This window comes from Petaurus breviceps, unplaced genomic scaffold (genome assembly GCF_028583685.1).
Source record: "Petaurus breviceps papuanus isolate PSGF00001 unplaced genomic scaffold, PetGlider_PUasm1.0 90418, whole genome shotgun sequence".
Classification (NCBI taxonomy): Eukaryota; Metazoa; Chordata; class Mammalia; order Diprotodontia; family Petauridae; genus Petaurus; species Petaurus breviceps.
The window spans coordinates 3,391,421-3,405,544 of record NW_027187246.1 but is presented as its reverse complement, the minus strand read 5'-3'; the positions used below and the strand labels follow the sequence as shown (position 1 = coordinate 3,405,544).

The 14,124-nt window shown below is 36.1% G+C and overlaps 1 protein-coding gene across 1 annotated transcript in view; it reads left to right on the top strand.

The window, feature by feature from the left end:
* SNTG2 (syntrophin gamma 2) overlaps positions 1–14,124 on the top strand; it is a 199,540-nt gene that overhangs the window by 127,380 nt on the left and 58,036 nt on the right. The gene's annotated exons all lie outside the window — the stretch shown is intronic.

The following is a 14,124-nucleotide window of genomic DNA, read 5'->3' as shown; positions in this document are numbered from 1 at the left end:
GAGAGAGAGAGAGAGAGAGAGAGAGAGAGAGAGAGAGAGCAGGGAGAGAGATTAGATATTGACCTTTCCATTTCACAATGGGGAAACAGAATTATTGTATTTAGAATCAAAAAGTACCTCAGAATTAATCTAGTCCAGCTCCCTCATTTCACAAAGGAGGCAACTGAAGCTCAATGAAGGACAGTGACTTGCCCAATTTCACACAGTAGTAGCTATAACATAAATACCTATAGTACTTTGAGGTTTAAGAAGATCTTTTCTCCCAATGACTGAAATAAGCCACAGAAATGACATTCAAACCTGACTCCTCTGACACCAAACGATACTCTTTTAACAAAACCATAAAGGGGCAGCTAGGTGGAGCAGTGAATAGAGCACTGGCCCTGGAGTCAGGAGCACCTGAGTCAAATCTGACTTCAGATACTTAACACTTACTAGCTGTGTGACCTTGGGCAAATCACTTAACCCCAACTGCCCTGCCTTCCCCCCTCCAAAAAAAAAAATAAACCAATACTATAAGGCTGTCTTTGAACTAAGATCTTACAGTGATTAATAATTCTATACAAGATGCTTGTAATGTTAATGAAAGATGAAGATCTTCCCCATCCATTAATAGGCCTCTGTGACCACGTGGAACAGGAGCCATGTTCTCAGGTCTAAAGGTACACAAGTATTTCAATCATGGATGTCTTGCTGCTTTCACAGCTGTGATACATGCTGAGTCACATAGAGCCAATTGGACGAGGAACTTGCTTACAGGGAGGCTTGCTTGTAGGAAGACTTTCACACTTTTTGGTACTAAGCTAATTAGGCACTAAGTCACTAGGGTTGTGGTGCCTTCTGACCCTGAGCCTATTGGTTGAAAACTATATGTACTGGGAAGTTGGGATTTTGCATTGGGTGTTTGCTTATGAGAAGGATCTTTTGATTCCCTGGATGAGACTCTGAGAAACCATTTGTTAAGAGCCCCCTGACTACTCAGAGGTTTGTGCTCTCCCAATCTGGTGGTATGTATAAGTGGTTGTATTACTTTGTTCAGGCAATAGGAGCCCTGTCTGTTGAATCTCTGCTAATTTCTCTGCTTGTATTTTCTATTTATCTGTAATTAAAGTAAAATTATTGACCCCTTTAAAAGTTGTCTTTTCTCTAGTAAAGTAGATCAAAGAACTTGTGGTAACAGGCCATCCTTGGTGTGCTAGGGTACTTCCCAATATAATCCTTAGAATGCTTTTCCACATTGGTAAAGATGCATGCTATACTGTAAAGATGCTTTGTGACTAACCCTCCTATCTTCACAGCATCTCAGATGGTTAGGTAGCACAAAATACCCTTTATTAAACTGTAGTTAGGGGCAGCTAGGTGGCACAGTGAATAGAGCACCGGCCCTGGAGTCAGGAGGACCTGAGCTCAAGTCTGACCTCAGACACTTAACATAAAAACTAGCCATGTGACCTTGAGCAAGTCACTTAACCCCAATTGCCCTCCAAAAAAGCAAAAAAAAATACTGCAGTTAGAAAACATGGAATAGGGGCTAGAAAGTGGCCTACATACTGAGAGCACCCAACACACAGTAACTGTGTGACCCTGGGCAAATCATGTAAACTCTCAGTGCACTGGACAATTTTCCAAGGCAGTAGTTTCCAAACTTTTTGGTTTCAGAACCCCTTTATAATCTTAAAAATTATTAAGGATCCTGAAGAGCTTTTGTTTACATATTTTATTTTTATTGATATTATTATGTAAGAAATTAAAATGAATTTTAAATCTTGATTCATTTAAAATGATAGTAATAAACTCATTCCATCTTAAAATAATATATTTATTAAAAAAACATTTTCCAAAAGAAAAAAAATAGTGAGGAGTGACTTTGTTTTATAAATTTTTGCATATCACTTTAATGTATGACTTAATAGAAGATAACAATATGCTAATATCTCTCATATCTACTTCTACAGTTAATTAGTTGTAATATGTTTTAGTTGAAGTAAAGGAAGAAATTTCACCTCACACTAATATGAAGTTGAAAAGGGGTGCAGAGAATTTTAATAGGTAAACAATGTCTTACTATCATTTTGAATATAGTTTTGACATTATATACACCCTAGAAGTATCTCAAGGGCTCAGAGATCATTTTTTTTGAGAACAGTGCACTGATCAAAGTCTATAAATTGGAGAGAATGAGTTGACTTGCATTTGGAAATGGAATTTCTTTAACTGAGAATTTTTTGTATCAGAGAAATTTCACCTACCCCCTTCCTATTATCCCATAGAGGAAATTCAAGTTCAAAGAATATGAGTAAGTTGTACGATACCACACAGCTTATTAAATATCAGAATTGGGATTTTAAACCAAGTCTACTGTTCTTCTATCACTCTGCAAAGTCAATATTCTATTTGTTATGAGAGCTGTGAAAACTAGTTTGTTCATATCAAATTGGTTAATCAGCCCCGTTCAAACAAAAGAGAAAAATTTTCTCCAGAGTTCAAAAAGCCATGAAGATAATTTTAAACAATTATCAACCTTTTCAAAGCTAAATTATTTTTATTTACATCTTTAATATTAAGCTTACTGTTACTAAACAAAAATGTATTTTTCCTTTGTGTTAAATGCCCACTTGATTCTTTCCCTGTTACTTATTCAACAAAAGTAGTATTATTGGGATATAATATCAGTGAAAGAATTATACATGAAGCTTCTCTAATTCTGCTCATGTCTCTTATAACAATTTGTGATTGAACCATAATATTTGAAAACTGAATTTTTTTATGTTAAGAACATTTTTTCCAGTCACTCACTAGGGTAAAGGTGATATCTAGTTAAATAATTTTGAAAATAAACCCATAATGAAGGCATAAAGGAGAAATAATGAGTGAGGGGAAGAGAAGGCTTCAAAAATGTGGGTGTGTGGGTGTGGGGGGTGTATGTTGGAGTTCTCTGTGAAAAGCAGAGTAGCTAATTATATCTTGACTTGCCTCATGATCATTTGATGCTTTTTAAAGGCTTAAATAATAGTTTATTTTCCCCAATTACATATCAAGACAATTTTTAGCATTCATTTTTACAAGATTTTGAGTTCCTGATTTTTCTTCCTCCTTCCCACCCATCACCTCTTCCTAAAATGGTAAGCAATTTGATATAGGTTATACATGTGCTATCATGTAAAACACATTTCCATATTAGTTACAGTTGTGAAAGAAACAGATCAAAAGGGGAAAAAACATAAAAAAGTATAAAGTAAGTGAAAAAAGTATATTTCAATATGCACTCAGAGTCCATCAGTTATTTATCTGGGTGTGAATGGCATTTTCTCTTTTGCACTTGTCTAGTATCATTGTGTTGCGGAGAAGAGCTGAGTCTTTCATAGTTGATAATCACACAGTGTTGCTGATACTGTGTATGATGTTTTTCTGGCTCTGCTCATTTCCTCTTTCTATCAGTTTGTACAAGTCTTTCCAGGTTTTTCTGAAATCTTCTTGGTCATCGTTTCTTATTGCGCAATAATATTCCATTACATTCATATACCATAGCTTGTTAAATCATTCCTCAATTGATGAGCGTCTCCTCAGTTTCCATTATTTTGCTGCCATGAAAAGGGTGCTATAAATATATTTGCATTTGTAGGTCCTTCTCCCTTTTTTATGATCTCTTTGGGCTACAGACCTAATAGTGGTATTGCAGGATCATAAGGCAGGACAGTTTGGTTGCCCTTTGGGCATAGTTCCAAATTACTCTCCAGAGTGATTGGATCTCTCCATAACTCCACCAACAGTGCATTAGTGTCCCAATTTCCCCACATCCTTTGCAACATTTATCATTTTCCTTTTTTATCATATTAGCCAATCTGATAGGTATGATGCAGTACCTCAGAATTGTTTTATGTGTATTTCTCTAATAAAAAGTGATTTAGAGGACTTCTTCATATGCCTATAGATAGCTGTGATTTCTTAATCTGAAAACTGCCTATTTCCTTTGACCATTTATCAGTTAAGGAATGGCTTGTCTTATCAATTTGCTTTAGTTCTCTATATGTTTGAGAAATGAAGGCTTTATTAGAGACACTTATTGTAAAGATTATTTCCCAGCTTTCTGTTTTCTTTTTAATCTTAGTTCCATTGGTTTAGTTTGTGCATTTTAAAAAATTCAATATAATCAAAAATTATTTATTTTACATTTCAGAATGATCTCTATTCTCTTGTTTGGTCATAAACCTATATAACTCACCTCTCCTTTAAGAATTCAGATGCTATACCACTTGGTACAAATATGTTTAGTACTGAGATTACTTCATTGTCTATGGTACTTTTTAGCAAGATGTAGTTTCCTTCCTTATCTCTTTTAATTAGGTCTATTTTTGTTTTTGCTTCTTCTGAGGTCAGAATTGCTACCCCTGCTTTTTTTTTTCTTCAATTGACGCATAATAGATCATGCTCTACCCCCTTACCTTTACTGTGTGTGTGTCTCTCTGATTCAGGTGTTTTTCTTGTAAACAACATATTTTATCTACTCTACTATCCACTTCCATTTGATGAAAGAGTTCATCCCATTCACATTCCCAATTCTGATTGCTGACTATGTATTTCTCTCTATCCTATTTTTCCTCCTGTTTGTCCTCTCTCTCTTTTCACCCTTTTCTCCTCCTTAGGAGTGTTTTATTTCTATCTACCACTTGCCCCAATCGGCCCTCTCTTCTGTCAGCCCTTCCCCCTTTACTTAATCTCCTCTCCTCCTACTTTTCTGAGGGTAACATAGATTTCCATATTCAACTGACTGTGTATATAATTCCCTCTTTGAGTCATTAGTGATGAAAGTAAGTAAGTTTCAAGGGATGTCCTTCACCCGCCCTCCCACCTCCCCCTGCACTATAATAGGTCTTTGTTTGCCTCTTCGTGTGAAATATTGTCCCCCACCTACCTCTCTCTGTCTTCTGCAACCAGTAAGCACCTCTTTCTTATCCCTTAGTTATTTTTTTATGTCAGTCCCTCAAATTCACCTTATATCCATGTTCTCTATGTATATTCATTCTAGCTTTACTATTCGTGGCTCAATTCTAAAGAATTACAAGTATTGTTTTCCCATGTAGGTATCTAAACAGTTTGGTTCCTTTGAATCCCTTTTGTTTTCTTTTCCCTTTTTGCCTTTTTAGGCTTCTCTTGAGTATTAATACTGGAGATCAAAATTTTTATTCAGTTCTTAATTTCTCCAGGTAGTAGTTTTCTTGGTGGTAGTCCTAGCTCCTTTGCCTTCCAGAATATCATGTTCCATTGTACCTTCAGTACTTCAATGTTGCAGCTGCTGAGACCTGTGTAATCCTGATTGTGGTTCCCTAATATTTGAATTTTTTCTTTCTAGCCTCTTGCAGTACTTTTTGCTTGACCTGATAGTTTATGTAAGTTGCCCATAATGTTCCTTGGAATTTTTATCTTGGTATCTCTTTCCTGAGGTGTTCAGTGGGTTCTTTCAATGCCTGTTTTGCTCTCTGGTTCCAGATATCAGGGCAGTTTTCCTTGATAATTTCTTGAAACATTCTGTCTAGGTCCTCCTTTTGATTATGGCTTTCAGGTAGTCCAATGATTCTAATACTGTTTCTCCTGGATCTATTGTCCAGGTCAGTTGTTTTTCCCATGAGGTATATTATATTTTCTTAATTTTCTTTATTCTTTTGAATTTGAATGATTATTGGTGTCTCATAGAGTGATTAGCCTACACTTGACCAATTCTAACTTTTAAGGAATTGTACTCCTCAGTTAGCTTTTGTACTTCCTTTTCCATTTGGCCAATTATACTTTGTAAGTAGTTTTCCAAGTTGTTGATTCTTTTTTTTTTCATAATTCTCTTGCATCCCTCTTATGTATTTTCTTAGGCTAAAAGATTGTTTATGCCATCTTTTTGCTGATTCTACTGTTCCAGGATTTGTTGTAGCATACTAGTTTATGGTTGTTTGGTGGTGAATAGGGAGAGTTACAATGACTTGCTGCTTACCCTGCCATCTTGGTTCCTGGAAGTTTCCTCCTCCTCCATTTGATGCTTTAAAAGACAAGGGAAACTAAAAAGCTGATTGCTCATTTAAATCCAACTCTCACCAATGAAGAGAAATTGGTTGCTAAGATACAATAAGGGGCAAAGTGATCACCTCAACTTAATTTCTGGTAGAGAGGGAGAAGAAAGTAAGGCATAGTCTGATATTTGTCCTAGATTTATGGAGAGTCAATTCCAAAGGATTCTAGGAAAAGACAAGTAGGATCCAATAGACCAAAATTTTATGGAATAATTCAGCCCAGAAGAAGTTTGAAGTCCTCAAGAGTGAAATTCTAAAGAAACAAGGAGAAAAGATTTTCATGAAGTGGTAAAAAGACATTGTCTAGAGAGTCTGAACTCAAGGCACAGGGAGCTCAGTGATCATCACAACATTGCTAAATTGAGAGCTAAATTTAGCTAAATTGAGAGAAATAAGAGGATCAAAGAAACGATGGGAAAACTGCTCAGAGCTAGATAGGTTAATGACAACAAGTCCAAGATAAAAAAGAACTCCCAGTTATTTTCCATCTGTTTTCTTTTCAAAAGGAAATGATCTATCTTTATCTCTATATTCATCTTAGGTTTCCATTAATTATATGGTCACTCTAGTTCAAAGATCATTTTGAAAAGCTGTAGACAATGGTAATAGGTATTGCAGGATTATAAGCAAAGAACATTATTCTTCCTTTTACTAAAAGAGGGAAGAGAATGGAATCTGCAAACCATAGGCCAGTAGACTGGACTTTGAATGCTGACTTAGTTCTATAATATGTTATTAAAGGTCTTACATGGGCTGTGATACTTTGCTGAGCTGGTGAAGGTAGAAGGCCAGTCGCTCTTAACCATCCCCTGCCTTTTTGTATTCTGAGTTGGATTTCCCCTTCTGTATGACTTTCTCTCCAGCCATTCCTTTGGACACAGCCCTTTAGAAGTACCTGTTTTCCTCAAACCAAGCCCAAGAAAAAAATGGTAGAAGCCCTGACTCAGTGCCAGTTCATCAAATTGTATCAAACATAGAACTCTCTTATTATTGAACTCCCAGCCAAATAAGCCAGAGATTGAGCTTTAGAAAATATTGCAATTTTAGATCCATCTCTCTTTCTCTCTTCCTGGAACTGGAATCACTTCTGTCCTCTAGGAGTGAGTGGTTAACAGGTTTTAAGACATTTGTTGGATTCAGAGACAAAGTAAGCATTCAAACACACCAAGTTTAACACACTTTTAAGAACAAAGATAGGCCTTTCTTGGTACCTAAGAGGGAAACATAAGACTAAGAAATGCTCACCTTTCCTTTCAAAAGAAGAATTTTTTCTTAAAATCATCAGACTCTGTGTGCATCTTCAACAGTTTTCTATGGAGTCTACACCTCCAGATACTTCCCTTCTCCCTGCTCTATGCAGCTTTCACTCTTTGTTTCTCTCCTCTAAAGTCAAAAGAATGAAAAAGACTAGCTAATGGGTCATATCAACTCCCTTTTTTGGCAAAATTCTCTAGAGAGTAAATGAAGGGAACATCGAGAGAAATATACCTGAAACCAGTAGCCACCTGTCCTTAGTCCCTAATCTTTTTGGTCAGACCTTGGTTAAGAGAAGCCAATATAGCATTACAAAAGGATGGTTGGCGAATATCCAGAAAAAGAATTGGGAAACCTAATAGGCCAGAATGACTTCATCAGATGTCATATTTCTCATTGGATTAATTTTATTTCCTGTTTTTGAAAGTAAAATAAATAAATAGACTGGTGGGGAGGTACACTAAGGACAAAGTCTTAACAATATTTTTGTTGACAGGATGGAGAGGAATAGCTGATCAGTTATACAATTAGAAAGATTCAGAAATGGTGAAAAAAATAGAAATTAAAAGTGCTGACTAATGGATTGATGTGAACCTGGAAGTCCCCAGTAGTATGACCAAAAGATCTGTACTTGCCCTTGAGTTGTTTAATATTTTTATCAGCGACTTGGATAAAGACCAAAATGGCATGTTATATTTATCAAATTTTTCAGAAAAAAAATATCCAAAAATGATAGATAACATATTTTTTCACAGAATGAGGATCTGAAAAAATTCAAAGTCCTGAACTTGGACTCAAAAATTTCACTTCACAAGTACAAGATGGGAAAGCTGTGACTACATAATTGTTTTTTTCTGAAAATGTTCTGCAATTTTTAATGGTTTGTAAAGCCCCAGGTGAGTCAGCAGTGTGATATAGCAACCAAAAATGGGAATGAAAGAAAAGGTTGCCTTGAGAAACATAATGTCAAGAACTAAATGGGCAATTGTTCCACAATTCTTTGCTCATAAGAAATATGACGTTCAGTTCTGCCAACATATTTTAAATAGGACATTGATAGAGTAAAAGGTGCAGGAGAATAACAAGGATGAAGAAAGGTCAAAAGAGCATGCCAAAACAATGTCAGTGAAAGGAAGTCAGAATGTTGTCAGAAGGAAAAAATCCTAATGACCTTTTCTGTCTCCTTTGCTGAATCCTCCTTCAGATCATACCCTCTAACCACTGGTGTTTCTCTGTCCTGGATCTTCTCTTCTCCTTCTAGATTACTTCACTTAGTGATTTCATCAAGTCCCATAGATTTCATTTTCATCTCTATACTAATGATTCTCAAATTTCCCTTTTCTGTCCAGTCTCTCTGCTGACCTTCAATCTCTTATCTCCAACTGCCTTTCAGACATTTCAAATCAGATGTCCAGTAAACACCTTAAACCCACTATGTCTAAAACATAACTTATTTTCTTTCTCCCTAAACTGTCCCCCTCTCCCACCTTCCCTAATTTTTTTTCTTTGCTTTTTGGAGGGCAATTGGGGTTAAGTGACTTGTCCAAGTCATACGAGAAGTAAGTGTTAAGTGTCTGAGGTCAAATTCGAACTCAGGTCCTCCTGACTTCAGGGCCGGTGCTCTATTCACTATGCCACCTAGAGGTCCCATCACCTTCCCTATTACTGTAGAAGGTAACACCATCTTCTCAGTCCATCAGGCTCACAACCTAGATAGGAATGGTCTTTGATTCCTCACTATCTCCCACCACAACCCCTCCAAATCCAAGCTGTTGCTGAGTCTTGTCAATTTCACCTTTGTAACCTTTCTCCAATACATCCCCCTATCTCCTCTAAAACAGCCACCACTCTAGTATAGACCCTAATGCATCATGACTTGATTATTGTAATAGTCTGATCATGGATCTTCCAGTTTCACATCTCTTTCCATTCCAGTCCACCCAACGTTTGACCCCTAAAGTGAGGATCCAATCATGTCACCCTTTCCTCAATAAACTCCAGTGGCTTACCAATGCCTCCAGAAAAAAAAAATGCTCTCTTTGGCATTTAAAGTCCTTCATACCAAGCACCTTCCTACCTTGTCAGTCTTGTTACATTACTGATCTCATTGGCTTCCTTTAAATCCCAGGTAAAATCCTAGCTTACACAGAAAGTCTTCCCCAACCTTTCTTAATTCTAGTTCCTTCCAACTGATAATTATTGTCTATTTATCCAATATTTATAGCTTGCTCTATGTGTGTGTGCATATGTGTGTGTGTATTTTGATGTTGTCTCCTCTTTTAGATTGAGGATAGGGAATGACTGTCTTTTATCTCTTTTTGTATCCCAGAGCTTAGCACAGTGGCCAGCACACAGTAGGTGTTTTATAAGTATTTATTAACTAATTGAGTGATTGATGTTTAGTCTCAAGAGGTGATTTAAGAAGGGCAGAAAGCATGCCTTCATTTATTTGAGGGACTTTCATGTAGAAAATGAACCACATATTTTTTTCCTACTTGACCACAGAAAATAGAACTAGAAGTGCTAGTTTGTCAGCAAAAATTTCCTAACAATGAGAGCTATCTAAAATTAGAATGAACTATATCAGACTGTAGTGTATACTTTCACATAGAAATTTTCCCAAGGAAAGGCTGGATGACTATTTGTCATAGATGTTGCAGAGGGGATATTTATGCATTTATCTGACGTTTTTTCCAACTTTCTTGTCCAATGAAACTAAGTATTACAAGACAAAATTAATAACTCACCTTTTCAGCATCTATAATATTGATTCTAATGAAGTATTAGAGTCCATGGCAGGAGTAACCTGAGGTCTCAAAGGTTTTGTCAACTGAGGATGAGCTCTATCAGTTACCAAGTCTGAAATGACAACAGCAACAACAATAATACGTAACATATTTACAATTCACAAAATGCTTTGCTCCTGTCATCTTTTGATAATACAGACTCTACCATCCCCTTAAGTTATCATCCTATCTGTCCTCCCTTTCTCAAACAGGAAAAAGTTTCTCCACACTAGTGGCCTCTAAGTCAACTGAAATTGCTCTCTACAAAGCAATCAGTGATCTCTTAATCGTCGATTCTGATTAGCTTTAGATAGTCCTCCTTCTGGGCCTCTGTAACGTTTGACATTGTTGTCACCCACTCCTCTCAGAGACTGTCTCTTCTAAGGGTTTTCTTAACACTGACTTCTCTTTGTTCTCCTCCCTACTAACTGATTGATTCTTCTCAGTCTTTTTGGATATCTCATTAGCCATATCACACCACATCACTTTATTACGGAGGCTCTCTCCGAGAACCTTTTTTCTTCCTAGTCTCTTGGTGACTTAGCAGCTCCCATGGCTTTAAGTATCATCTCAATGCAGATATATCTAACCCCTGAATCACCAATTTTTTGTTTATTTCAAACAGGTTATCCCAGAGACATCTCAAATGCAACATGTCCAAAACAGATTTTTTTTTCAGTGTTTCACTCTTAATCCATTCCTTTTTCCAAACTTCTTTATTTGTTTTTTAAAAGGCATCACCATTCTTCCATTATTTCAGGTTCTTAACCTTATGAACCCAACATCATCTCCAAATCTTCTATCTCCCTTTCCCTGCATATTTAATAATTTATCAAATCTTATGAGTGTGCCTTCATCCCATCTCTAAAAATCTTCCTCCTTATCATGCACTTTGGAGGAGTTAAGCTGATGACTTTGCACAGCTTTGCTTCACTTAAATCCAATTCACTTGCAACTGAAGAGATCACTCAGCTGATCTCATTGGTCCTCTTAGAGAATGAAGGATGAACAATAACTTTTATATGTACTTGTTTCCCCATTAGGACTTAAGTTCCTTATGAGTAGGAATTAATACATTCTTTTCATGTATATTCACTGGCACTGTGACTGGCATATCGTGTGTGCTTCATAACATTGATTGTTATTTGAATTGTTTATTAATTGATTAGAAATCAATAAATCAATGTGATCTGATAGAAAAGTTTTCAGGGCAGGCCCACTTATGTATTCATATGTCTACTGCCTGAGGACTGTCCTAGAAATACTGGGAGAGGGTCATTATGAAATTGGTGACAGGGTCTTGAAATTTTAGGCCATGAATATTCGGAAACTTTACTAAGACTTTTGGGATTCCATGTCTGTATGCAGATATATGTATATGGTATATACATATATATATGTATATATATATTTATTTATGTTCCTAGTTTTGGTTTTTTTTTTCTTTCAGGTAGAATATGTTGGGTTTATGAAGAAATTAACATATAATCATTCAATATTTGTTTTTGCTCTTGGTTCTTATTCAACAACTTTTAATATTGTATATTCAATTAAAATTTTATGAAATTACTAATCTGAAAGAATGATCTTGAGTTCTTGACAGTTGGGAAAACATTCAAATAATTCTCAGCAATTTTTGTTTTAGATATTTTTAACTCAGTTTACAAAGAAAACAAAATCCTAAAAGTTTTTTCCCCTATTTTAACAAAATGTGTACAAAATACAGAAAAGCATCCCAAGTACAAGAAGCAAACAAAAATTATCAGAAAATCCAATCTTTCTTGCAGAGTTGGGAAAGTATCTGTAAAATTGAGGCTCTTGAAGAATAGGGAGGGTGGGGCTTATGTAATAGGAGGGTAGAAATGATTTCATTGCTTCAGGTGTTTGCTGAAGAAACTCTGACCTGGGAAGAAAGTATACTTTTAATAAATACCAGTATTTATAGTATGACTGTTTAGTAAATGTAATAGCATCACACTGAACAACACAAGATATAAAACAGAGATATAAATAACGAGAACAAATTTTCAAAATGCAAATGATGAAGTACTCTCTGTTCCTGAGAATATATTGATTGAGTCAGGGCAGAAAATGGGATTTTGTGTAGCAAAGAGATATTGTAAGCTAAAGCCTATTCTTTTCTTCTCTCTCCATCCTAAACCCCTTTAGAGATTATGCAAATGTGACTATGTGCAATATGCAACCTTTCAACATAAGCTTTCTCTTGTTCCCCTATGTATAAGAGCACAGATGAGCCATTATTACTGTATAACAATTATTGTGATTTGCTATCAGCCCACATCATTTGAAATATTAAATTGAGCCAGACTTTAATGGGTGTTGGATACTACTTACTGAATCAGTATAAAAAAATTGTAGTTAATTTAGTAATATTATTATTCCCTCCATGTTGATATCCCAGCCATTTAGTGTCTCCAGATCTTATGATGTAAGAATTCCAATCCTCATGTACTTATTTTTCTTTGTTTGCATTTTGTAGTTATTTTATTTTGAAAATTTTTTTTGCTTTTTGCATCACGATAGTTTTCCCCAGCATATCTCCCCCACTCCCTTCCAGAGAGTTATCCCGTATAACAAATAATCTTTATTTTTCTTTTATAAGAAAAAAAAAACCAGCAGGACTTTTTAATACATTGCAAAGTCTGAGAACATGCAATGTGCGATACCTGTGGACCTCTTACCTCAGCAAATGGATGGGTGGGGAGTATCATCTCCTAGCTCTCCTTTTGAATCAGGCCTGATCTTTATAATTTTACATACTCCTGGACTTTCCAAGAGTATTGGAAATACATTTGTGAACTGTGAACTCTTCTCACAAATTTAGTTGTCCATAGAAGTTTCTCACATCATGGCTCACATCTATAAAAGAAGGAAAGAATAACAAGGAGGAAGGAAAGAAGGAAGGAAGGAGAAAAGGAAGGAGTGGAGAGAGGGAGGGAAGAAGAAAGGGAGAGAAAGAAGAGAGGAGAAGCAACTCAGCAAAACCAAATAATATATCAATTAAATAAGATAATATATGCAATATTTCACAACCATAGTCTCTCACCTCTACAAAAAGAGAAGGGAGATGCATTTTTTTCAATTCTTCTCTAAGGATAAACTTGGTCATTATAATTACACACTGTTCAATTATTATTTGGGTTTCTTTGCTGTTTTTTCCATTTATATTGTGCATATTGTTTTTACAGTAGGAAAGCACTTCTAATGGTACTCTTTTTTATAGCACTTCTATACCTATGGTAAGCTGATCGTCACTAAGATGTGTAGTATTTGTAAAATGAACAGGTCCACCGATCCTTGTGGTAAATGATAGCCTGCATGGAAGCTACTCCACTGACTGGTGGTAACTTCAGCATGGACTTTATTTTTGTTTTATTCTATGGTAGTCAACCTATCCCTAATTTATAGGGGAGACAAGTGAGGACACAAGAATTGAGGGAGTCTCCTTCTTGAAACCTATTGTCACTGTCACACCCAGAATGTATCCTAAGAAGAAGGGAAATAAGGTTCCCTAGGGCATTCTCACTTCAAGTTTCATGCCTTCAAAGAATTCCGTGGCATTTTATACCAAGATTAATTTCCATAGGCACTACAAGCCGCATAGAAATTGAATTGTAGTCAGCAGCAAGTTACCTGCAATACTAAGAATGTTTCATTGGCAGTCATGTGGAAAATAAAGCCAGTTTTCACATATTTACATCAGTAAGCAAATAACACTAAGCAATCTAGGTTGTGTGGAGGGGTGTCTCAGTGTGATGCCACTGCTTCTTCCTGGGAGCTGTCATTATTAAAGACTGCTTGTACTTCAGAGTCCTTCTCTGAGATGGGTATCTATCTAGAATAGTGTGGGGCTTTTTTTTTTATTTACAACTACCTTTTAGGGCTTTTTAGGCTAGTTCTCCAACCTGCACGGGCCACTGGGAAGACCACTAGAGGTTCCTACTCTCCCAGAAATACAGATCTCTCTCTCTCTCTCTCTCTCTCTCTCTCTCTCTCTCTCTCTCTCT